Source organism: Podarcis erhardii (genome assembly GCF_964252035.2).
Source record: "Podarcis erhardii genome assembly, chromosome: 17".
In the NCBI taxonomy this organism is placed as follows: Eukaryota; Metazoa; Chordata; class Lepidosauria; order Squamata; family Lacertidae; genus Podarcis; species Podarcis erhardii.
In genome coordinates this window covers 21,995,167-22,021,439 of record NC_138515.1, presented here as the reverse complement: position 1 = coordinate 22,021,439, position 26,273 = coordinate 21,995,167, and the positions used below count along the sequence as shown (strand labels likewise).

The 26,273-nt window shown below is 43.0% G+C and overlaps 1 long non-coding RNA gene across 1 annotated transcript in view; it reads right to left on the bottom strand.

The window, feature by feature from the left end:
* The window catches only part of LOC309332551, a 385,008-nt gene that overhangs the window by 145,550 nt on the left and 213,185 nt on the right, over positions 1–26,273 (bottom strand). The window contains exon 3 of the long non-coding RNA XR_014152167.1: positions 8,412–8,489. This is a non-coding gene — a long non-coding RNA (uncharacterized lncRNA). The remainder of the gene's footprint in view (positions 1–8,411; positions 8,490–26,273) is intronic.

The following is a 26,273-nucleotide window of genomic DNA, read 5'->3' as shown; positions in this document are numbered from 1 at the left end:
TCCCCAAAGAGCAGCGCTGCTCCAAGTAAAATCCCACCCTCCTTCTTCTCTCCATTCTACGTCACCCCTGTGTCAGCTAATCTGAGCTTTCTGCCTCTGAGCTCTCTGTTCTACTACCCTTAGTGCCCGCCTGGTTCTGGGAGAGGGCTGCGTGTCAGGAATGCTTTCCAAGGACACTGAGTCTGTCAGCTGTCTCTCCCCTGGTGCTTCTTCTTCTTCTTCCTGCTTTTCCTCTTCCGATACTTCCCAACTTCTGCTCTCTGCAGCCTCTGAACTATGCCCTTCTGCAAACCACTATTCTAAATCTATACTGTCCTCCTGATTTTGGGAAGGTTCAGGAGAAGGGGGGGGGCAATCCTCACGATTCCTCCTCAGTGCAGCCCCTGACACCAGCTGATGGCGATGAGAGTTGTGGTTTGGCAGCATCTAGAGGTGCTGCATTGGCTATCTCTGGTGTAGGGTATGGGCTAAAGGAAGTTAAGTGGGTCTGAATCTGAGCAACATCATAGGAGGAATGTTTCTAGCTACTCTGTGCTTCGATTATTTTTATTATGTATTTGTGCTTTATATACTGTAACATTGTGTTGTGAACCACCTATGAGTATAGGACGTTATACAAATTTTATTAAAGGTAAGGTAAAGGTAAAGGAACCCTGGACAGTTTGTCCTTTAAAAGACGACTATGGGGTGTGGTGCTCATCTCGCTTTCAGGCCAAGGGAGCCGACGTTTGTCCACAGACAGCTTTCCAGGTCATGTGGCCAGCATGACTAAACCACTTCCGATGCAATGGAACACCATGACAGAAGCCAGAAACACAGCACGGAAACACTGTTTACCTTCCCACCACAGTGATACCTATTTATCTACTTGCACTGGCATGCTTTCCAACTGCTAGGTTGGCAGGAGCTTGGACAGAGCAATGGGAGCTCAGCACCGTCGAGGGGATTCAAACCGCCAACCTTCTGATCAGCAAGCACAAGAGGCTCAGTGGTTTAGACCACAGTGCCACCTGCTCCCAAAAACGTTACCTTAAATTTTACTAACAACAGCAGCAGCAGCAACAACAATAGCAGTAGCAGCAGCATAGGGACTGACATCAGCTGTTGTCATGTGTCCTCCCTTCCCATTTTTGTGGGCAAACTACTTTTGTGCCATGTCCATTCTTTTCTCATTTCACTTATTCTTTGAGAGTAACTCAGCAGTTGCACAATTTACTGTGATGAGTACTTGATGAAGACAGACCATTTTCAGAGAGACTGCTGTAATTCTGGTAAAGAAGGAGGGGGGGCATAAAGACGTCAGCAAGATGACAAAAGCATGGCATATGTACAGTGTACTATGTTGCGAGTGAAGCATGAAGGAAAGTCAAAGGCAGACTTCATTATTTCAGTAAGTCCCACAATCTAAAATGTGTCACTATTTGTGACAGCAAATTGAAGTGCTCTGAGGAAGTTCTCAAAAGGAGAGATGACAGAAACACAAAGTTGCATTTGTATCTAATGTAAAAAGAACTACAGAGGGATCATTAAAATGAAACTCTTCATGTAGCTGCATAATAGATGTAAAACACACTTTTCCAGAGGAAAGGGTACTATCTCATTTGAAATTTAAATGCAAGAAATGACAAAGCAATGCCAATTACTTTTGGATAATAGCCTTCTGCACTGCAGAGTCAAAATGGACATTTGCAGTGCCCTTTGTATTCGAGGAGCTCCTTTGAGTCATTCAACGTGGATTTGATTACTAAATTAATAGAATTTATCATATTTTATCAAATTTAGGGCATATACAGTTGCCCGATAAATGGTTGCTTCTGATTACACAAACTGTCTTTGTTGCAAAAGGTTACGGCTTTTACAAAGAGCTACACGGCAGAGTTACAATATATTCAGATCAAAAGGGTTCCCAGCTAATCAAGGCTTGGGCACTTGGAAGCGTTGCCATTTGCTGTGACTTTGAGAAGTTCTGTCAGTGTCATCAGTAGATACCAGCATCTTGCAATCAAGTTTTAAATCTAGGCCAAACCTAATCCTCCATTATCTCAGAAGGGTTTGGCTGCTTTCGTCATTTCATTTCGTGTGGCATTATTTTTAACCCACCCTAGGACCAAAGGCAAGGTAAAGGCAAAGGACCCCTGGACAGTTAAGTCCAGTCAAACTTGACTATGGGGTGTGCGGCGCTCATCTCACTTTTCAGGCTGAGGGAGCCAGCGTTTGTCCACAGACAGCTTTCTCATCCAACACATCCTCTCAGTAGCCATGCCATCTATGAATAGAATCATATAACTGAAGAGCTGGAATGGTCCACAAGGGTCACCTAATCCAACCCCTGGCAAGGCAGGAATCTTTCACCAAATGGAGACTTGAATCCATGACCCTGAGATTACTTTACTTTTACTTTCAAGGAAACTATTTAACTTTTTGAAGACATCCGAAGGTAGTCCTGTATAGGGAAGTTTTTAATGTTTGATGTCTTACTGTGTTTTAATTTGTTGGAAGCCCCCCAGAGTGGCTAGGAGAACCCAGTCAGTTGGGAAATAAATAAATAAATATTAAACAATTTTTTTTTCATGCATAGGGTCTTTTCAAGCTCCTCTCTCCCCTTATGGTTTATGTTGCTTTCACACATAAATGCTAGATGAGGGCTTAAAGGAAAAAATAAAACAAAACATTAAATCTTTAAGAAGTACCTGCTTTCTTGATAACGAAACACATACACACCATGACACATTTTTCAGTTGAAATAAAGCAAACATGGTGGGCAGAAGCTTTGAATTAAAAAATAAAACATGGCAATTAGTTTAAGTGTTAGTGTATTTTACGTTGAAAACCTTTGATAAAAATTTGATTTAGAACATAAAAAGGGGGGGGGGATAAAACCTTGCATAACTAGCTGATTGCTCTGATGACTAGTAGAGAACCAGATAATTACGCTACTACTTTAAAAAATAATAGTTTGAGAAAGAGCACACAAGCTTAATTTTCCATTTGTGTGTGGAGGGAGGACTTTTCAAGTTTATTGTACAACAGCAGGAATGAAAGAACAAAACAAAACCCATGACCTAGAAGTGCTCCTCTTGTTACATAGAAGAGTATAGTCCCTAATGGGAAATAGAAAAAGGGAAAACAAAATCACTATCCATAGCTTATGAGTCTCATTCGCTCTAAAGCACAGAGAGGATGGTTTTAGGCCATTTTCTATTGGCATAATCAATCTTAGAGGGAGGGGAGGGAGTTTGACCTCAGGTCTAGGACCAGTGGAGTCCCTTTATGCCATAGTGACTTCAGATGGATTGACTGGCCATGCTTTCCACAAGGAGAAAGGAAATTAACACTTGACACGGATTTCTCAGCAGAGGAAAATGAAAGGAATGCAAGGAACCATTGAACATTAATCTTGTTTGGAAAGGTGCGGTTTCCCCGGAAAGCACAGAAACTCGTCGTCTTCTCACTAAATGAGGAAGAACAGCAGAGGTGGAAGACTCTAACAGATGCCAGCAGACAGGCAGTTTTCCTCTGGTCTTAAAATGGAGGCTGCGTTGCAACATGGCTGAAAGACAAGCACCCAGTCCAGAAAGACAGCATAGTTCTAAAAATGAGAGAACAAGCCCCTTTCCAGCCCAACCCATATACCGCATGTTTGCTGGTGGCGTTTCCATTCAGGACAGAGTCTGATTTACTCTCCTTTCTTATTAATGAACCAAAGTCGTAGCATATGTCATGCAATGTGCAGAGCGGAGGCGGATTCAGCTAGCGGCCCCCTCCTCCACCGAGGAAGACAGGAGCCTTTGCCAAGCCCATTTCTCAAATGTACGCACTTCCACTTGAAAGAGCCTGCTCACTCAGCAGTACTCCAGCCAGGACGGAGAGTGCTTCTCCTCCATGGCGTTCATTTAGACTGCGATTCGTGAACAAGACATGAGCAGCCTCTTATTGATCAGCCTTTTCTAATGGACACTAAAAGCCCCAAACACCCCAAAACCTCTCACCATGAGTAATGATTCAGAATGTTTGGGAACAGAATACTGCCTATGTAAAAGCAGACGATGCAGTAATAATAATAAACTAATCTGTCAAAACATGATCCAAATGTAGCTCCACACCATCTGAAAAACTATTTCCAGCAATGTAGAGTAATGAAGTGTCTTATGGGTGAGAGACCTTTCCCTAAATGTAAAGAACTGAAGACAAACAAAGCTCTGAAAGACTGAATAAGACACCATCTAGTCCAATATCTCATTTCCAGCAGCAGCTAACCAGGGGAGCCTAAAAGCAAAGAATGAAGGCAACTGAGCTCCCAGCAATTTATATTTAAAGGTACAGTGACTTTGAACTTGGGAGGATCCATTTAATTGTATATTTTTTGAATAAATTTTAGTAGAGTTTATAAAGTGAGATACAAAACTTAATATCAGATATATATTTTTAAAGCTAACATTAATCTAAATAAAATAAAATACATGGAGGAAAAGAAAAAGGAAAGGAGGAGAAAAAAAATAAAAGTGAGAGAAAGTGATTATAAGAGATAGAAAAGAACGTAACAGAGAAAATAGAAAAGATAAATTACAAAAATTAAAGAAGTTCCAATTCTTTTCATTTGTCCACTATATAAAAACAATATTCACTTCATCCACTCCAAAATAACACCTAACAAAAACTCTTTCTATAAACCAAGATTATCTTCAACCCCCAAATCCACATGTCATTGTTTCATTTTCATGCCAAAAGACTATGAGAAGTTTCCAATTAGTACCGGTAAATGTTAACAATGATATTTCTCTAATTAAACATGTCAATTTTAATTATCTTTTTTTTTTAATAATATTTATTAAGAATTTCCAATTATAACAATATAAAAAAACAAAACATCCAAATTTAAGATCTTATTTTCCATAACATCTTTCCAGGACTTCCCCTCCCCTCCCCCTCTTGTATTCCAATTCTTACAAATAAATTCAGCAATTTATTATCCCAAATTTTAACCTTATTATCATTAGCCCTATTTAAAAATATTTTCCCATCTCCTAAGATCGACCTATTCCCTTCCACGCGTTCCCCCCTTTAATATACATAATAGATTAAAATATAATATAATAAAATAAAATATGATTTTGATTTTACAGCCTTTGGATTCCAAATCCCTCCCCCTTTTCCTGGTTGCGTTTCCCGTATTGATCAACATCTGATGTCTTCCTGGAGTTCCCACATTTATTTAAGCCATAGTCCTTTACCAGTCTTCTTTAATTTTAAATGTCCAATCTTGGAAGGAGTCTATCTCAAAAAGGCCCATTTTTTCCATCCAGATTTTTATATACTTGGGAGTAAAACTCCAATTTTATTTCTTAAACCTTTCAAATCTGGATTTCCCAAATGTTCCCACTTCCAACTTTGTCCAATTCTTATTATTCTTGTTGTTCTTGTTGGTCTCTCTCCTCTTTCTTTTCCTGTTTTCCTGCACAAATGTTCTAATTCCAAAAGCTTCTAAATTCCGCTGCAGAGGCTCTGTTATTCAGGAACGAAACATGATGCCAAGTCCCTTCCATTTTCAATAGATAAGTCTATTGTCTGCTTTAGTGTGTAAACCTCTGTAGTCAAAATAATGTTCCATTTCTGCAGTTTCCCAGGAGATAAAAAGTTCTGTCAAATTTGATGCCAACAACTTGTAATATCCCTCGGCTCCTCTAGGTGGATTATAATAACTCAGTTCCCTTCCAGATCACGTCCACCAGTCAAAGTAACTTTATTATTCCTTGTTTTAAACATTTTGTATCCAAATTGTAGCAAATATAACCGGCAAAGTCCTCGTAACATAGTTCTCATTATTGTTCTTCTGCTTTGACAGCTCTTTGACAGCTGTCAAAACCTCTCCTTGTCTTCTCCCGGCGCTCTCACTAAGACGCTCCCAGGTTCCGGGGGGGGGGGGGGTTGCTTTTTGAATAAATTCCACTTTTCTCCTCCAGCTCAATCTTATAATTTTCCATCGCGAAATTTCATAACTTTATCAAAATAAGGTTGCGCTCAATCTTAGATGTTAAGTCCTTTACTTTAGCTCCTCTACAACAGGGGGGGGGCTGACTTCCTTTTTATACCTCCCCCGCTCGTTCCGAATTCTTTAAAAAATTTCTCGCCTTTTTTAATCCAAGTTCCGATTACTCACGGGTTATGCTTTTAAGTCCAAATTTCCAATGGAAGAAGTCAGCGCTCTCCGTCGAATGGCATGCGGCTTCGCTCGGCAGGGGAAGCGGAGGACTCAAAGCACCACCCCCCCCGTCACCCGTTCCGTAGCCTTTAAAAAGGCTCCTTCGCGGGTCGGGGGGGGCTCAAAAGGTGCCAGCCGAGTCACCATGTCCATGGGTTTTAGCGCCCATGGTTTTTAAGGGTCCCCGCGTCGCCGGCGCGGCAGGACCCAGCCCCTACCGAGCAGGCTCCCTCCGGAGCTCGGAGGGAGTCCGCCATTTGGCGATGGCGCCAACCCGGAAGTCCCATGTCAATTTTAATTATCATGGCTAATACACTTTGATAGATCTTCTTCTTCCAAACTGGTGTAATCCTATTTAAGACAGTGGCTCTCATAACATCCTGTAGCAGTACATTTGATAAGGTGATTGCACATCCAAACACTTTTTTCCTAATCCATCAGGAAATGCTACAAGCTCATGGGGTCATTTGAGTTTATCTTTTCCTGTATTGTGCCATTTCCATGAAGTCACTTCCAGGTGCAGAGACCATACTGTGTATAGCAATCCAAACATCACAGATTTAAATAAAATCATTACAGTACTGATTGTTATCATATCAATTCTCTTTCTAATAATTCCTAGCATGGAATGTGCATTTCCCCCCATTGCGATTGACACTTACATTGAGCTATTCACCACAAGCCCATAGCCAGCATATATCTGTTTGTACCAACATAAATCACCTTACATTTAATGCTGAGCTTTATTGGGCATTTTCATGCCCATTTAGAAGTCCTTTTGGTGTTGTTCACAACACACCTGAGTAATTTGGTGTGATCTACAGATATAGCTACAACACTACTCACCTTTAACTTCACACCATTTATAAATAAGATAAAATTCACCAATCATGATACACATATTTAGAGCATCCCACTGTTTATTTCAAACCATTATCCATTTATTCTAACCCTCTGCCTCATTTTCATATGAAGGATCCATAAAATCTAATCCTATGAGCTTTATGTTTACTCCAGAACCTTTAGTGGAGTTTTGTCAAAATGTGTTTTTTTGAACATGCAAATGTATACTGTCCGCTAGACCTTCTCTATCCACACATATCAAAGAGGTTGGTGAGACATGATTTATTTTATTTTATTTCTTTGCTTGTCTTTATTGTTTTGCCAGAATTGTTGCTCGTTTTTTGTCTTCCTCGATTGAACTAACTGTTTTAAATGCTTCATCCAAACTGCATAGTTACACACAGGAGACCAATATTACCTACTTTATATTAACAACGTGAAATAAAGGAAGATGGAAACTGTCAGGTTTCTTTAAGATATGAATCAGGACAAAATTACCAAGGTCACCTTCAGACTGTATTTTGTGGAAGTGATTCAAGAGCATCCTGTAAATTCAGGTTTGCACAATCAGTAGATTTGTTGCCTGAATGCAACAAATCCACTTCAAAAAGTCTTTTTGTTGTTAGGAAAGTGCCTTGCAGAACAGAATGAAAGAGTGTGGGATGAACAAATGATTAACGGGAAAATGTATAAACATCACATAAGCACATCAGGAAGAACACTGGTTGTCATAAACCACTGAATTGGAACAAACAGTGTTTGGGTTTTCTACAGATTCAGATTGCTGTTTATTCTGATTTGGCAGTAAATAGTGGGTTTTTCTTGAGGAAAACAGTGGGACAAAAACCAACCAAACAGACTGGGAAAGTGTGGGCCTGTGTCTGGAAAGTGTGGCACAAAAGGAACGTTTGGATGAACCTATAGTCTAACTTCCGCATAAGCATTGTGCAAGCAAATCAAAATGAATGCTCAATAAACACATGGTCTAGAAGAGCCCCGAGTGAATCCAAACCCATATATTAAATAAATTCAAGGCTACAGCACTCAAAAATAAGTCATTCACCCCCCAACTTCATTTGCTAAATACAGAGCACAACAAACTACAGGCCAGTGACACATCATTTTGTAAGTCTTTTGTGTTTCTAGGTATACAGCAATAGTATTTTGCAAGAGAAACGCTTTCTCAGAAGAACCCCTAGAATATTGCTTTAAGTTAACAAAAGCATCAAATCATTAATATGATTTAAAAATGCATGCAAAAATACATAGCCACACACATTATAGCACTACCCACATCATAGAATTCCCTCTTTTAATAGAATCATCTGAAATGAGTGTTGAGGGGGGATGCAAACCCCAGAACTCTTACCGTGTAAGACTGGAATCCATTGATAAAGGGAGGAAGTGTAACTCACAGCCAAGTCTCCCAGCTCCAGTGCTCACTTCACTAAAAGAAATTAAGACAATAAGTCAATAATGGTTAAAGTTGCCATTCTCATGTCCAGTTGCTTGATATAGGAATAAGATATTCTTAATGTGCATGTGCCACAACAAAGTTATACTTTAGAGCCTCCTTTAACTGTGTTTTGATTATGGAATCCTATTATCATCTATTTACACCACACGTGGGAAAAGGATCTAAAACACAATCAAAAACAAATTAAGAATTGGAGAACGTGAACTGGATTCTTGGAAGGTTAATATGGGTTTGAAATAAGCCTACATGCGGGGGGACTTCTATAGATCTCACATCAGCAGGCAGTTTTTGTAGATGCACCACATACGCATTGGTGAATCTGGTCTTGCAGAATGGCACCAGTGGTGCACTCTGAACCATTCTCCCTTCCTGACTTTAGTACAGATGCAAATATCACAATCAAAGCGATGTTCTTCTCTCACACACCTAGCATCATGTGACGGGTGGAGCAGCTGCTTTGGTTACTGGCCCTGGTTCCACCATCTTGTCCCCTGCATATTCCTCTCGCAGAGCTACAAATCCCACAGTTCCCTGGGAACAGGGTCTGACTGTACAGTACTACGCTGAACTGTAGTTTTGTGGGGGAAACAGGGGTTTCCCAAAATCTCTCAGTCCATTAACAAACTACACTTCTTCAGGGGTAAGAAGCAGAGAATTACAGCTGTAACCAACAAATTTATGGGAATTTAATGAAGGGAACTAAATGGATAAATTGACTAAAGGGTTGCTAAAAAAAATTCTTTCTAAAATAAGGATGCAGCGAAAGGGAGGTATGGGGAAGTCGATTGAAAGAAGTTACAAGAAAATAAGATTATGAATTTATTTATGTTTGATTTGTTTATGTTTGTTTGTATTTTGTGATGTGTTTGTCTTTTAATTATGTGTTTTAAAAATTGAATAAAAATTATTAAAAAACAAACAAAAAACAAACAAACTACACTTCTTCTTGGGGCTGGTCTTGCTTCAGCAGTGAGGAATAGCCCAGAGCGGTGGGCTCTGTTCATCCACCATGCCCTGCCATGGAAACACTGTATGCAAAGCCGCTTGGGGAGGCTGCATGAGAAGGACATAACAGCCAGGGCTGGTTCCAGGAGGGCAGCATGAACAGCACCTCCCACAATGCTCCAGGACAATTGCCCCGGCTGCACTCCCCCCAGGCTACACCACTGGGGAAGCTATGGCTTCTTGGAATGGTATCCTGCTGCTCTAAATGTATACTACAGATGGAACCCAAGTTTTAAGGAGGCAAAAAGAGAACTTTCTGTTTTATGCTTCTGCCAAACACCACACATATGGTAAAGTTAAAGGACCCCTGGACAGGTAAGTCCAGTCAAAGGCGACTATGGGGTTGTGGCACTCATCCTGCTTTCAGGCCGAGGGAGCCAGAGTTTGTCCACAGGCAGCTTCCTGGCCATGTGGCCAGCATGACTAAACAGCTTCTGACACAACAGAACACTGTGACGGAAACCAGAACGCATGGAAACACCATTTGTTTTCCTGCCACAGCGGTACCTATTTATCTACTTGCATTGGTGTGCTTTCAAACTGCTAGGCTGGCAGGAGCTGGGGCAGAGCGACGGGAGCTCACACCATCACAGGGATTCGAACCGCTGACCTTCTGTCTGGCAAGCCCGAGAGGCTCAGGGGTTTAGACCACAGTGCCACCTCCTTCCCTGGTAGAACCACACATAAAATATTACTGACCCTTTTAAAGTCTTCTCTCCAATAGCCCTTTAAGGATGCCTACAGAGCACTAGGAAGGTGGGAAGTTGGATAAATGAAAATAAATAAATATATACATATAAAATAAAATAAAAGTTAAGCAGGACTGTTTGTCTGTGATCAGATAGCTAAAGCAGTTGGTCTACCCAGTGGCAAAGCTTCTAAAGTGACAACATCTGATGGGGATGTTTTCCACATCCCCGAACGACCTCGGAAAAACAAACCCAACTATTCAGTGTGTGCTAAGCTGCCCTATTAAGGCTAGAGGTTATTTCTGTCTTGTCACATGCAGATTTTGAATGGAATGGTCACCTACACCCTTTAACTAGATGTGCAGCCTTTGTGACTTTGTCGTTTGATGAGGTCTCAAGAAATGTGCTCGGAGAAACAACCTCTTCTTTGCCTACCAAGCTGTCAGAACAAACTGTTCCAAGGCCTTCAGAAAAAGATGGCGTGCACATGATCCTTGCTCCTAGTTAGTGCAGAAGGTCAAGAGAAATATAACAACCCTGAGACATGTATCTGGGGAAACCATATCTAACTTAAAACTTGCACTGAAGACATCCTAGTTACCATTAAGATTGCAAATGCACAGCCAGATACAGTAATAACATTGCACCAATGTTTAATGCTGCTCATCTAGGGTAGTAGAATGACACAACCACAGATTTATACAGTATTTATTATTCCATAAACCAGTGATCACCTAATTCACCCCATGAAAGGAAATCCATAATAGGAGTAAGATGTTTTATAGGCAAATGAGCAGCCAGGAAAATGTGGGGGGTTATGTGCCAGAGAGGGATGCTGGTGGCGCTGTGGGTTAAACCACAGAGCCTAGGACTTGCCGATCAGAAGGTCAGCGATTCGAATCCCAGCAATGGGGTGAGCTCCTGTTGCTCGGTCCCTGCTCCTGCCAACCTAGCAGTTCGAAAGCATGTCAAAGTGCAAGTAGATAAATAGGTACTGCTCTGGCGGGATGGTAAACACCGTTTCCGTGCGCTGCTCTGGTTTGCCAGAAGCGGCTTAGTCATGCTGGCCACATGACCCTGTACGCTGGCTCCCTCGGCCAATAAAGCGAGATGAGCGCCGCAACCCCAGAGTCAGCCACGACTGGACCTAATGGTCAGGGGTCCCTTTACCTTATGTGCCAGAGAACCTTGATAGGTAGAGGTCCTCTTGGACGTACACACTTCATGCCTGTAGCCTATCAACCCTCTGTTTACTGTGAGGAAACCTTGAAATAACACTACTATACTCACAGCAAACTTGTGGTTTGCTTGCTGTTCAGTTACCAAGTGCTAGACATGCATTGGTGAACTTGCTCTACCTAGCAAAGATTTCCAGTTAATCTTCAACATATGCGTGCTGAGGATTACAACCCAAGTAGCAGAGCACTTGTCATAGAGAATTTAATGACACAATGCCCTGGCTGGCACATAATGCTAAACAGTGATGTGGCGTGGGGGCACAGGGGCAGTTGTCCTGGACACAAAATTGTTGGGGCACAAAAATTCAACACCTGGTTCTGCCTCAATACAGCTGCACACTTCCATTTCTGGGCTCCATTGCAAACGGCTTCTCCATGAAACCAGGAAGTGACCTCTCCAAACAACGGAACAGCTCTTCGTTTCTTATCTCTGAGGCTGTGATCTCCTAGGTGTCATGGACACCATTAGGCAGTTGAATGTTCCTGCATGCATTGTGTGTTTTCCTCCCTCCCACTTACCCAAGCACAGCCGTGGGCACTGGCAACCCATGCTACACCACTGATGCTAAAGTATGATTTATTAAACCTTGATGTGCCATTATGTGTGAGCCCTGTCTAGCAGCTAAATTATGTTTTGTTTACTGCCCAAAATGTTATAATTTGGAGCCATGGTTCATCACCGGCTCTATAAATCTGGCTTTGTTTAAACTATGGCACAGCATTATGTGCAAACACAGCACCTTTCCTTAGGAATTAGGAATAATGGAGTCAGGCAAAGTACTTGGGTGGAGGGAGAGTTCCGAATCCCTCAACTGTAGACTTCAAAGTTGCTCCAAGTGTGAGTAAAAATATTTATTTACCATAGGATGAATAACTTTTCTACCAAAAGGCTTTACATTTTTGAGGCTTTTAAGACTATAAGGTTAGATAGACTACATCAGTTTATTGAACAGATAGTGGAATGCCAAGTTTCACAAGAATTCTGGGAGAAATAAGCCCTTTGAAGCATGCCCTATTAATATAAAATATTGTTCAGAAAGGAACATGTGAAGTTTCTCCCGCATGCCCAAAGCCAAACTTCAAGCTTCTCTGTACTGACTCATCACACACCACATCACTAATCCCTTCCACCTCTGCATTTTCATAGATTTTCTGATCAGGTAATAAATGGAGAGATGCAGCTTATGCTCAGCATTCAGAAAGTTAGCTGTGTTTGTGGCACAGAAAGCCCATTTCATTTTGGAAAGAGAGTGAAGAAATGCTTAGGGTGTTGAACTAGAAGTAGGGAGACCGCAGCTTCAAAACACCGCTAAGCCAGTCACCATTTTTTCTCCAAATTACTCCACAGAGTTGTTATGGGGTAAAACTGGGGGAGGTGAAGAAAACTATCATCTCCTTAGAGAAGGGGTGGGGAGCTCCAGCCTGCAGGTTTAATTTGACCCTTGGGAAGCACTTCTCAAAGAGGACAACTGATCATCAGTCCTTTGGGAAGTGCTGTGCAAGAGAATTCGACAAGTGTCAATCATCTGACATCATTCAGATGTCAGTAGGTTGTCCACCCCACCTGTGAAAGCTGGCCCATGGGTGTGTTTGGGAAGTGTGGGGAGAGACAAGGATCTAGCTCAGTGGGCCAAAAATGGTTACCCACCCCTGCCTTAGAGGAAAGGAGATCAGTGCAAGAAAAACATCAACATTTCCTTGCTCATGTTTTATATTGAAATGCCAAAATTGCAACCCTACAAAAAAAAAAAAACATAACGTGAAAAAGGGGACACTTAAGCTAAACATCAGTGCTCGACAGCTTCACATTTTACATATTGCTGAATACTCTTCTCTGCCTGCTGTACATTTAATTCATTTACTCTTCAATAAACTGCCCTGTGCTGTCTTGTAAGGAAAGTACTGTAAATTGAATAAATACAGAGGTGCTTTTATACATTTACTGGCGCTCACTCACCATGTCTCATTTCAGAAGCTCCACTAGTAACAGAAGAGAGAATCTAAAACTAACAGCCTTATTCTTCTTTCATCAAGAAAAACCCACAAGGAAGCTGAACAGAGCAACTTCTGTTAACATTCTGGTATGTGTGTGTGATAAAAAATTAAGCCCACTTTGCATCCCAGCCTCTTGCTCCTCCATCTCTCAGGACTGTCAGCTGCACAGAACAAAGGAAGCAAGTCGGAGGCTATGTGTCCCTATCTTTCCTAGAAAACTGTGTCAGCTACCACTGCAGGTCTTTGTACATCTGCAAACAACTGCCAACGCGTCTGTATCCTTTGCGTTCCCTTCAGCTTCAGTATAACCTGATGAAAGGGGGGAAATGCCGCTGGTGTTTTTGCTCTTTTTTGCTCTACTGTTATATACCCAAGCCTCACCTGTCATCTTTCAGAATCTTGTCCATGACCCGAAAGCATGAACCAGGACCTCATGGCCTGAAGCTAGGAGCTGTCCTCAGAGTCTTGAGATTCAGAGTCTGCTTCAGATACAGTTAATGGCTCTGTGACTGGCAAACAGTAAGAAGCATCCGGACTGGTCCTGTCTGTAATAAATACTGTCCTAGAAGCCTGTCCTTCTGCCCCTTGCTTTGTCAACAAGGCAATACCTTCTGCCTGCCGTATTTCAGACCTTTGGCTTTACTGCGACTTCCAGTAATTGACATCAGGCTTTGCAAACAGACATTCCAGGCCCAGATTTGGATGCAGTCACCCACAGCTCCAACCCAAGAAATGCTCATTGCTTAAGCGATGGTGGGCAATTTGAATAGTACAGACTTTGGGACACTCCAAGGCAGGGGTAGCCAGTGTTGTGCTATGTACTGCAACTCCCATCGGTCCCAGCCCTATATTGACCTGGCAAGATATCGCAAATCATGATGTGTGTGCTATGCAAAAAGCACGATGTGGGCAAAACCGTGAAGCCAGTCAGTGCCTTGGTATAGCTCCATCCTTATTTCAGACACTGTGATATATCACAATGTTTAGCTGGTGATATATAACAATGTTGAAAACCAGATATCACCCAGCCCTATTCCCTACCCCGATACAGTATATTCTTCTTCTTCTTTAGTTATATTTTTCTTTTTTTGTATTGGTAGTGGTTTGTTTGTATTTCTTGTGTTTTGGTGTTTTAAGGTGAATGGATGTATTGTTTATAAACCAATAAAGATTAAAATGGGGGAAAATACAATATATTAATTCTATCCCCCCCCCCCCAAATATCTGCCTATGTTCAATGACTTCACAATTCTTCTATCTAGGGAACATGCTACAAGCTTCTGAATTAGCTGCGGCTGATATGACAACCTTTTCGGGTTCAGTTACCACTACAAATTGCAATTTCTGTTAAAGCTGAGCCTGACATTCAGTGTTACTTCAGCTGCAGGGTAATTAATAAAAAGGAAACATCACTTGACAGAAAATACCAGTTACCAACGGAATTATATAACATTATGGCCTACTAAACTTTTACGATCCTCCCTTTCATAATCTCGACTCATTAAGTACACAAATGGGATTTGTTATGACAAAAAGGTAAAGAGGGGAAGGTAGGGGAGGGATTGCCTCATTCAAAGAGCACTTAGTTTCCATCACAGCCACAACGAATCAACCAAAAGCCAGAGAGAATTACCGGTAAACACAAGCATCACCTCTCCCGAGCAGGCACTTAAGAGCTGGGGCTCAGTTGTAGGTCATTTGCCTTAACAGCCAATGGTCCCATGTTTACTTCTTGGCGTCTCCAGGTAGGGCTGGGGGGGGGGGGAGTCCCCTCTCCTTGACCCTGGAGAGTCGCTGTCAATTGATATATGAGGAGTTTGGGGGTCGGGAAATGGTTTTATAAGTTGTGCCTGTCTTTGCTTCTCAACTGGATCCTTTTACGTGGTTTTGTATGTACTGTGGTATTTTATGCATTGTGACTGGCAGCTATTTTTATTGATCACAGTCTAGTAATTATTTATTACCTTTGCTCTGAGTGAATTTCTGTTTCATTATTATTTGCTGACATTTTGAGAGTTCATTTTATTGTGCCGGCCAAGGCCTGTGCCTTCCTGCTCCTGTATGGGAGCCTTGGCTGCGGGTTCGGCAGGCAGGCAGCAAGAGGGGGCAGGCAGCAAGAGGGGGCTCTGCCCCACAAGGGGAGGGTCTGGCCAGCTGCCTACTTTCCACTCACAGCCCACTCTGCTGCCCAGAAGACACACATGCTATTTGAGAAAAGGAAGCCACTTCTCCCCCAGTCTCTCAGCACCTACAGGACCACTGCAGCCCAGTTGCATCCTTCAGAATTTGTGCCTGGGGCAATGGCCCCTGTTTGCCCCCCCCCCCCCATGCTATGCCTCTGGCTCTGCCTCTGAGCTATGGGCCTCCCCCTGCTTGAACACTAGTTAGTACCATACAAATGTTAAGTATTATTATTAGCATTGAAGAAAATAATCAGTAATGTAAGTACCACCTATTTAGTAGTAGCACTGGAATTTCCAATAATAGGTTCTTTGCATCTGCCCCTAGTATCTGGTAATCAACCTTAATAAACTTGCCTGCTCGTGAAGAAAATAAAAAGGTATCTTTAAAAAAACAACAACAAACCAATATGCAGTAGTTCAGTTGCTTTAAGAAGTGAAGGTAATCAAATACATGAACAATCTAATTTTCGATATATTTGAAATATAGACAATGCTTTTTTTCTATAAAAAATGTTTAGGGGTACTCTTATTTTCCTACAGATATTGAAATACTGCCCCTCAATGAGGCCAAACTTAAGATTCACAAAATGTTTAGGGTTGTGCGTCCCCTTGCGTCCCCCCAGAAAATAAACACTGAATACACGGAACAAATAACATAGATTCTGAACCATGTACATCTTCTGTTGCTTTTCTAGAGACAACTGAAGTTCTCACCTGCTTACTGGATTAGTGGCTTGACTACCTTATTTTTCATTGTGCACAGGTACAAAGAAAAAACACACAAAACCCACTATTTCAGGGTTGGGGAACCTCAGGGCCAAGGGTCTTAAGTCTCTCTATTTGGCCCTTTAAACTCTTCCCAGGCTACTCAGTGTCTCTAGCAGGCTCTTCTTGTGATCCTAGGGGAGTCCAGAGGGCCAGAAACAGGTTCCTGGCAAGCCACATTTTTAAAAATAATGGATTAATTCACACAGAAATGAAAAATGTTTATATATTAATGAATGTTTAAAATGATAAACTTGCTAAATGTATATTGCTAACACTGGGTTTCCCCCCACAGGGTTCTAAACCTGAGATCATGCGAGAGGTATTGGGTTGCAAATCTCCATTTTGAAAGGAGTTGCTTTGAGTCTTTTCTCCCAAAGTCAATGGACTGAAGATGTAAACTGAGTCCTCTCTCTGAATGCCACAGGGAAAACAATGCAAGGAAAGGGCTTTCCTGAAGGAAGAGCAAACAGCCTGGAAGCTTTAAAGCAGGCTGGAGACCCAGCAAGAGCGAGAGACCTTTGCTTATAGGTCTGTTTGTGTTATTCCGTATTTTGTAAGATGCTGAGCCTGTGCTGGACAGCACAAGCTATTGTATAGACATTTTTTGATGTCTTGATTCTGTGGTGTAGAATCAAGAGAGCCAGTGTGGTGTAGTGGTTAAGAGCGGTAGTCTCGTAATCTGGGGACCCGGGTTCGCGTCTCAGCTCTTCCACATGCAGCTGCTGGGTGACCTTGGGCCAGTCACACTTCTTTGAAGTCTCTCAGCCCCACTCACCTCACAGAGTGTTTGTTGTGGGGGAGGAAGGGAAAGGAGAATGTTAGCCGCTTTGAGACTCCTGAAGGGGAGTGAAAGTCGGGATATCAAATCCAAACTCTTCTTATGAAAAACGTGCTGCCAGTAAATGCTTGCATAATATTTACATGGGCCTGGACAATGCTTCATTTCCAAAGGAGTCGGTTCTTATGCTTCCAGTCGCTTCGAACTGCACAATATTTAATATCTGCAACACTCATTGTGCACCAGAAACTAGTCTAGTCTCCCTTTCAGAGCCCCTTCCCTAAATTCCAGTGGATGTCCATGCACTCAACTGTGAAGCTCACTGTGTGACCCTGAGCCAGTCACAGTCTCTTAGTCTAACCTACCTCACAGGGATGTTGTGAGGATGAAATGGGGAGGAGGAGAACCGTGTTCTTTGCAGGACAGGTGAGATACAAAGGTAAGGTAAAGGTAAAGGGACCCCTGACCATTAGGTCCAGTTGTGACTGACTCTGGGGTTGCGGCGCTCATCTCGCTTTATTGGCCGAGGGAGCTGGCGTACAGCTTCCGGGTCATGTGGCCAGCATGACTTAGCCGCTTCTGGCGAACCAGAGCAGTGCACGGAAACGTTGTTTACCTTCCCGCTGGAGCGGTACCTATTTATCTACTTGCACTTTGACGTGCTTTTGAACTGCTAGGTTGGCAGGAGCAGGGACCGAACAACGGGAGCTCACTCCGTCGCGGGGATTCGAACTACTGACCTTCTGATTGGCAAGTCCTAGGCTCTGTGGTTTAACCCACAGCGCCATCCGCATCCCAACAAAAGTAATAACCAGCAATAACATTCTAACATCCCCCTTTCCACCATCCTGAATCCCATCTAATCCTCTGGCCCCGTATGTAGCTTTTCTTACAGAAGACCTTTGAAACATTAGAGCAATGTGATGTGAATGGAGCTTCATAAAGCTGCACAGAGCATTTAATGGCACATATAGGAGGTGTTAAAATGTCAAGTTGATTGTGCTGACGTGGCCGTCTGCACAGTAATGATATTCAGGTGTATTATTTATACTTGGTTGCATACTGAGCTACTACCAAAGTGCTATCAAATTCCATTTTTAATGCAAGTGAACAATTGCCGAGGAAACCTAGCCACATCAGACTTCGAGAGAGGAAAGTTCTGAAAAATAACAATAATGCTAAATGAGGTTGATAAAAAGGAAGCTGAAAGGGAAAGTCAAAGGGATCAAACCTCTTCAGAACACTTGGGGGTTACTCAGTGCAAAGCTAGCACGCCCACCACAGACCAGGAAAGTTACCAAGTCCAGGAGGACGCCAGTGTGGTTAATAAGCAGAGACAATGATGCTGTTAAGGGCAAGAAGCTTCCTTCAGAAAATGCAAGCCTTGCCCTAATGAGTTTTTGATAAAAGCAGACAATAAGGGATTGTTTGTTTGTTTTAAAAGGGAAAGGGAGAATTTGAGGGACTTAGAGCTAAAAACATTAAAACTAGCAATATTTATTTATTTAAAAATACATCATATAATCACAGAGTTGGACCATGAGGGTCATCTACTCCAACCCCCAGAAATGCAGGATTGTTATGCCCAGCATGGGACTTGAACCCACAACCTTGAGATTAAGAGTCTCATGCTTTACTGACGGAGCTATACCAGCTGACTCAGAAGCAAGAAACTGACTAGGGAGATGATGATGATGATTTATACCCCACCCATCCGGGTTGGTTTTCCCTAGCCACTCTGGGAGGCTTATAGCAGATGGAACTATTGGAAGTTAAAGCTTCAGTAAAGGAGCATAAGGACATTGCAGAGAAACTGAATGGATTATCTGTGTCTGTCTTCACTGCAGAAGACACAGGGCTGACACATATGCCTAAACTGACTATCTCAGGCAGAGGTTTGAAGAACTATGGCAATACTGTGCTGACAAGGGACAAAGTTCTAGGCCAGGTATGCCTCCTGTTGTTGGACTTCAGCTCCAAATTCCTATCCAGGGCAGGGGTGTCAACTATAGGGGGCTCTGGGGGCTCAGCAACCACACCGCAGGGCCCCAACACAACTTCCAGAGCCTCATGAAGCACCGGAAATCACATCCGAGGCCTCGTGAGACCTCAGAGATGCTTTCTGAGGTCTCACAATGTCTCAGAACCTGAATTCTGGTGGCGCCAGAAGTCAGGTTCTGAGGCCAGGGGTGATGTCTTGATGTCATACATACTGGGCACCCATAGCCTGGGGCCCAAGTGGCTCCCCTTTTCCAGGGCTGGTGAGCCGTACCAAACGAGCTTGTGAATATAACCTCAGAGCCTGTTTGTAATGTTTGAGAATTCTTGGAGAACAGGCAATGTCCCTGCAGACTAGAGGTGGGGAAATATTGTCCTTAGTTTCAAAAGGGGGGAGAAGAAGATGACCCAGATAACTAATGATGTTGGTACCAGGAAAGATCCTAAAACATATAATTAAATGATTGGTTGGGTGTCCCTTCCAATGCTACAATTCCATGATCCTGCAAAAAATTGATACCCTTTTCATGTATATTCTTCAGATGAGCAGCAATAGATGTACAGTGGTACCTCAGGTTACAGACGCTTCAGGTTACAGACTCCACTAACCCAGAAATAGTACCTCGGGTTAAGAACTTTGCTTCAGGATGAGAACAGAAATTGCATGGTGGTGGCGGCATGGCGGCAGCGGGAGGCCCCATTAGCTAAAGTGGTGCTTCAGGTTAAGAACAGTTTCAGGTTAAGAACGAACCTCCAGAACGAATTAAGTTTTTAACCTGAGGTACCACTGTATATATCTCCCCTACTTTGGTTATTGCCAGTGCTACTTTACAGGCAAGATTTTTGGGGCTAAGATTAAAAACAAAAACATATCTCAAACCCTTAAATAACTTGTAGCTGTGGCAGCCAGCAAAGTGAATAAAAAAATCTATCTTAAACTTCTGGTACTTCATTTCATATATTCCCCCCCAAAGCACAGAAGAAACTATCTGGGCATAAGAAATGGAAGGGGAAGATAGGCTTAAACCAATCTTTGTTTGATACTGATGGTATGAAGTGGAGAACCCATTCTAAAGTGTTGTGTGACACCTATACCCCATTATATGCAATTTTTGATTTAACTCAGAATTGACTTATAGTGGGTGAACATTCTATCCAATAAGCGAATGTCATCGGTAGCCTTTCTCAAGCGGGCACCCAGCAAATTGGCAACATTTTTTACTCAAAAGATATTTTCTGGGATTTCAAGATGCTGTGATTGAATTCTAGCACACTTTCAATTTTACTGATAAATGCCTCAAAAATGTCAACTCACTTGAACCTATCCCGGCTAAAAAACACTCGGGAGTGATAGCTTTCTCTCTTCAGTCCTCCCCTCCCCCAAATCACCATTACTAAACACAATTTATAACTCTAGAGAACAAAACAAAACCATTTAGGGCATTATTCAAGAAGATAAACAGAAGGTATCCACACAAACCGGATTCATTTTCTTGTGAAGTTATCGCTTTATTTGTGAACTATTCCTTATGAAATTAGGAAATCCACTGAGACCCTGTGAGACTTTTGAGGCAATAGTTGTCTCATGCAATGTGTGGACAGCTGGCTTTCATTTGCTGTGGGAGGAGGCAGGTGATTTCCGTCAAGGAAATACTTGTATTGTAAACAGGTTGTATTTCCCTATGACTTGAAGATGACAATATTTTCATACGGAAGAAATGATATGCTCCTTGTTCATGCACCCATTGCTATTAATTATTATAATTGTAACACCATAAATCCACCAAACAATCCTAGGAAGCCAAAGTAAGTTCAGCTGCTTAATTTATTAATTTTAGCACATTTACTATATCCCACTTTTTCCCCTCAAGGAGCTCAAGGTGGCATACATGGTTCTCCTCCTGCTTATTTAATCCCCACAACAACCTTGTGAGGTAGGCTAGGCTGAGAGGCAGCAACTTGCCCAAGGTCACCCCACAAGCTTCATGGCCAAGTGTGGATGTGAGCCCTGGTCTCACTGGCTGTTCCCAAATTAACTGTGTATAGGATGGCAACAATATTGTGTTAAAGAGCTTCTCTAGCAAGGAAGCAGGTCCCTGCCTCCAACAAGCTCACAATCTAAACTCTAAGAAACGCAACAAAAGCAGGAGGAGAAAGGATGGAAAGGGTATAAAGGAGTTAATTAAACAAATACAGTTAATCTGGTTTGGCTATACATAGGAGTGGTGATTGAGGGGTGAAGCCAATGGATTAATGGAAAGCATGCTTTGAAAGGGATCTGAAGGAAAAGAGAGGCACCATGTCATATTGTTAAACTGCTCTGGAAATTATAGCTCTGGGAAGAAGAAGAAGTAGAGTTTGGATTTGATATCCAGCTTTATCACTACCCGAAGGAGTCTCAAAGCAGCTAACATTCTCCTTTCCCTTCCTCCCCCACAACAAACACTTTGTGAGGTGAGTGGGGCTGAGAGACTTCAAAGAAGTGTGACTAGCCCAAGGCCACCCAGCAGCTGCATGTGGAGGAGCGGAGATGCGAACCCAGTTCACCAGATTACAAGTCTACCGCTCTTAACCACTACATCACAGTGGGAGAAGAACAGGAATCTCCTAACAACTCTCAGCAACCTTAACAAACTACAGATCCCAGAATTCCTTGGGGGAAGCCATCGCAGTTTAAAGTCGCATCATAGTGCTTTGAATGTACGGCGTGAGCATGTTCATAATTGTATCTTGCCCATCTTCTGCACAGTGTAAGAGGGAAAAGTCTATGTCACCCAGGTCCCTACTGATGCAATGACTTCCTACGCCCCAATTCCTGGACCCCAAACCTGGGAAGTAACTCCATGATTGTGCTTGCACCGTATGACACCTGTTTTCTTAGTGTGCTTGTCAGGGACTGGCTGGACAGAGGGGGGGGGTGGCTGGATTCCGAGGAGCGGGCACTGGGAGAACAGGGGTTGGAGGCTGACTTGGAACAAGGGATCAGTGACCCGGGGGAACCTGTAGCAGCCCGGAAATGAGAGTTTGAGGCAGGAGAAGCTTCAGGATTGGAGAGTGGAGAACAGGGGCAGGAAGGAGGGAGAGACAGGTCAGGCTGGTGTAAAGTCAAAGGCTTCCACACCTTCTCCTCCTGGCCCCACCTCTCCTGCTCCACTGTCTCCCAAGCAGTGGCAGAGCATATGCCCGTGCTGCCCAGGGCGGGCGCGCTCCCGAGGTGCCCAGAGTGGCGCACATGTCCTGCAGCCAGGGGCGGAGTGAGCCGCCCACGGGGGTGGAGCGAGCCACCCATGGGAGACATTCAGTGCACAGCCCACCTGTGACTCCCAAGCCTTCCCCAAGCTGTCAAAACAAAGCGGGAAGGGGGGAATGCCGCCAGCAAAGCGGCTCAGCTTCCCCCCTTACCCAGACAGCACAGAGTAGGCTTGGGAGTCACGGGCGGGCAGTGTGCTGAATGTCACCTTCCTCAGTGAAGGCACCTGGGGCAGTCCACCCCCACCGCCCCCCCTTCCTATGCCCCTGCTCCCAAGACCAGAGGAGGGCTGAAAAAGGAGGAGCAGAAACAAGTTACACGCAGGCAGAGTCTTCACTTGTATACCTGAAGGAGCGTCTCCATCCCCATGGTCCAGCCCCAAGGGCCTTCTGGCAGTTCCCTCACTGCGAGAAGTGAGGTTACAGGGAACCAGGCAGAGGGCCTTCTTGGTAGTGGCGCCTGCCCTGTGGAACACCCTCCCAGCAGATGTCAAGGCAATAAACAACTATTATTTTACTTTTAAAAGGCAACTGAAGGCGGCCCTGTTTAGGGAAGTTTGTAAATGTTTAATGCTGTATTGTTTTTAATATTTGGTTGGAAGCTGCCCAGAGTGGCTGGGGAAAACCAGCCAGATAGGCGGGTTCTAAATACATTAAAAAATTATTATTATTATTATTACTATTATTATTATTATTCATGTGCTTGTGCACAGCTCTGGTGAGGGAGATAATAAGCAGAGGTTGGAGGCGGGGCCTCTCTGTTGCAACAACTGCCTCATTGGGTGCACATCTAGGAGTAGCTGAGATATGTGGGACTGATGGGCATGTCGTCACCTAATTTGTAGGTGTACTTCTGATGATAAAGAGTTAATTCCTCCCTCTGGACATTCCTTGCTTGACAGCTCAATGACAAGTACTGGAGCAGCATGGGATGGGGCCACATGGATGCCACTCTGCACTGGCAACATATGAGTGGCTCCTGACTTTGGCATGAAATATATGTAACAAAATTAAAATGGAGCTGCTGGTTTTCTGAGAAGGGCAGCCATGCTAGAAAGCTCTCCTGTCACGTATTCCCTTCTTGCACTCCAATGTCAGGCAGAAAACTCACACCTATTGTGAGGTGGCTTCTTTTCAATTTCCAGACCAGCAAGATGGCTGAGTCCCCTGGGCAGCAAAATGGGTAATGCTAAAAATAGCAAACAATACCACTGCCTGCCTCCCACGAAAAGCCGGGCAAAAGTTCCTTAGAATTCTGCATAGCAACTGCAAAACCAGGCACCACAGCAGCTTAACCCTGATTGACCTGGACTAGAAATTTACATTACTAATTCTCACCACCCTGGGTGCCTTGTAGAAAGGCATTATATAAATGCAATTAAATAAATAAAGGGGCTTGAGGACCCTTTAACTAACAGCAAACACTGGCTATACAAAAAGGCAATTGCAAGCTGTACTTTCCTTCAAAATACTGGAAATGCTGTCATTAACGTGTGAGGCATCTACACACATGCCAAGAGAGAGAGAGAGAGAGAGAGAGAGAGAAAGATCAGCACCTAAAAGCGGGGAAGATATTTGTAAAGATCTGTACTTACTGGGAGCAGAAAGTTAATAAGCTCCATCAGCTGTCAAGGCTCTGTAAGCAACCCCTGAAATATTTGCTGCCAAAGTGTTCTTGCTGTCCAGCACAGAACAATCTTCTCCAAGAGGAAGTGATTTAATAAGATAGGCTCATCGAAAGGAAATTTCAAAACTGGATAGGGAAAAAGAATGAGATCAGCACTGGTTGCAGCAGAATTGCTATTACTAAGGGTAGTTCTGATTTTGTAGCTGGTAGGAGTGTGCTTCTGTAAAGGTATCAAAGGTATCACATCCTTCTTAATTTCTCTCTGCTTGAGAAAAGCTGAGTAGGTCCCTTTTTTCCTTGCTGAACATTTAACACAAATTAAATTACAGCCATAAAACATGTCACTTTGCCATTTTGACTTTCCTATAAGATCATAAACTTGAACACAAAATATCCATTCTTCTCCCACTCTTTTTTATAGTTTAAATCAGATTTTGGGACATTTAAGATGTATGATGCTGTATTTTATTATTATTATTAAAAAGGAATATAGATATCAGTTGGAGAAGCAAGCCATTCCAGTCCATTGAGCAAACTACAGATTGAAGACCAGAAATCTGCTGCTAATCATCTGGTGTCATTATGTAATTATATAATTGACCATAATTGTAGACCTTTGCAATATGCACTCATTGCTTCAAAATGGTCTCAGAAGAGTAGTTATAGATAGTGTAATCAAAGCGTTAGGAACTTTTCCCCTCCCCTGAGCTTTTGTACTATGAACTTCCAAGATAATTTGGACTGCCCTTTTGTTTTTCTTCTTTTGGCAAATAACATTTAGTTTCTGTTGTCTTGCTCCTATTGCCAGAAGAGCAACCCTAGTCATCTCTAAAATATTACTAGAGGCTGGTCATAAATTCTATTCATATTTTTTTCTCTCCTTCAATACTGAGGAGTAGAAGTGCACTCAGTTCTATTAAGTGATAAATCTTGTTTTCAGGACCTCAACCTAGATTCCACATTAGTGTTAAGGCAGCAGGTGCTATGCTAAGTTTAACTGCAGCAATGCTCATTTTTAGAACACCTCTTGCCCTCATACCCAGAAAGAAGACACGAGACGTAAATATGGATGAAGGTGCACAACTTATTGATTAACTAGAGGATCTGCAGTATCCAAACCTAAGCCAACTTGGCTACATGCAGGGAACTGGGGACTAAAGACATAGAATGGAAAACTCTTGAATCAGGAAATGTCAACCTGCTTGAAGACTCTACAACCACTACTGACACAGGCCTCTTCTTGCCCACTCTTTTAAGTATATATCTCATACCTTACAACATTTCTCTGGTGAAAATAAGGGTGTCCTATTCAATAATAATAATAGTCACCTGGTTATGCAATTACTATCTTAGTCTGGCTCACTGGAAGGACAGATCCTGAAGCTGAAGTTGAGGCTCCAATACTTTGGCCACCTCATGAGAAGAGAAGACTCCCTGGAAAAGACCCTGGTGCTGGGAAAGATTGAGGGCACAAGGAGAAGGGGACGACAGAGGACGAGATGGTTGGACCGTGTTCTCGAAGCTACCAGCATGAGTTTGACCAAACTGCGGGAGGCAGTGGAAGACAGGCATGCCTGGTGTGCTCTGGTCCATGGGTCATGAAGAGTCGGACGCGACTAAATGACTAAACAACAATATCTTAGTCTGAGGGAATGACAAATGAGACAGAAGAACCTCATGAGCTCCAGGGATAGAGCTAGGGTGGTCCCTTGAGCCACGGGCTACCACAATATTGCTACTTGGGTGTCATCTTGCCCTGCCCTTACTGCAGGCAGCAGGCATCTCCCAAGCATTTCCACGGCTACAGTAGGTGCACCTAGAATTTCAACACCTCAGGAAGTGGCCATGTTTACCTTTAATGCCTGGGCATCATTAACGCACACAAGGGCTAAGCATACACCTGGTTAGGCATATGCTTGCCTCCAGTGCCAGCATTATCAGGTCAAATTGAGGCACTGTACTGGAATAAAGTGCAGCCATTCAACCCAAGGAACCCCCAGATTTGGCGTAGAGCTATGTCCCTGATGTCAGGCACAACCATGACAAACTGTGCTGCAATCTCAACATTTTAGTTAAGCCTGGGATATTTGCCAGACAGTATCAGAAAAGTGGGCTTTTCCTATTGAAATCATACATCAGTTGAAGTGGGCAGAATGCTTTTTACATGAATGCATTATCTGTGAATGAGAGCAAACTCACCGAGTGATGAGATTATCAAGCAATC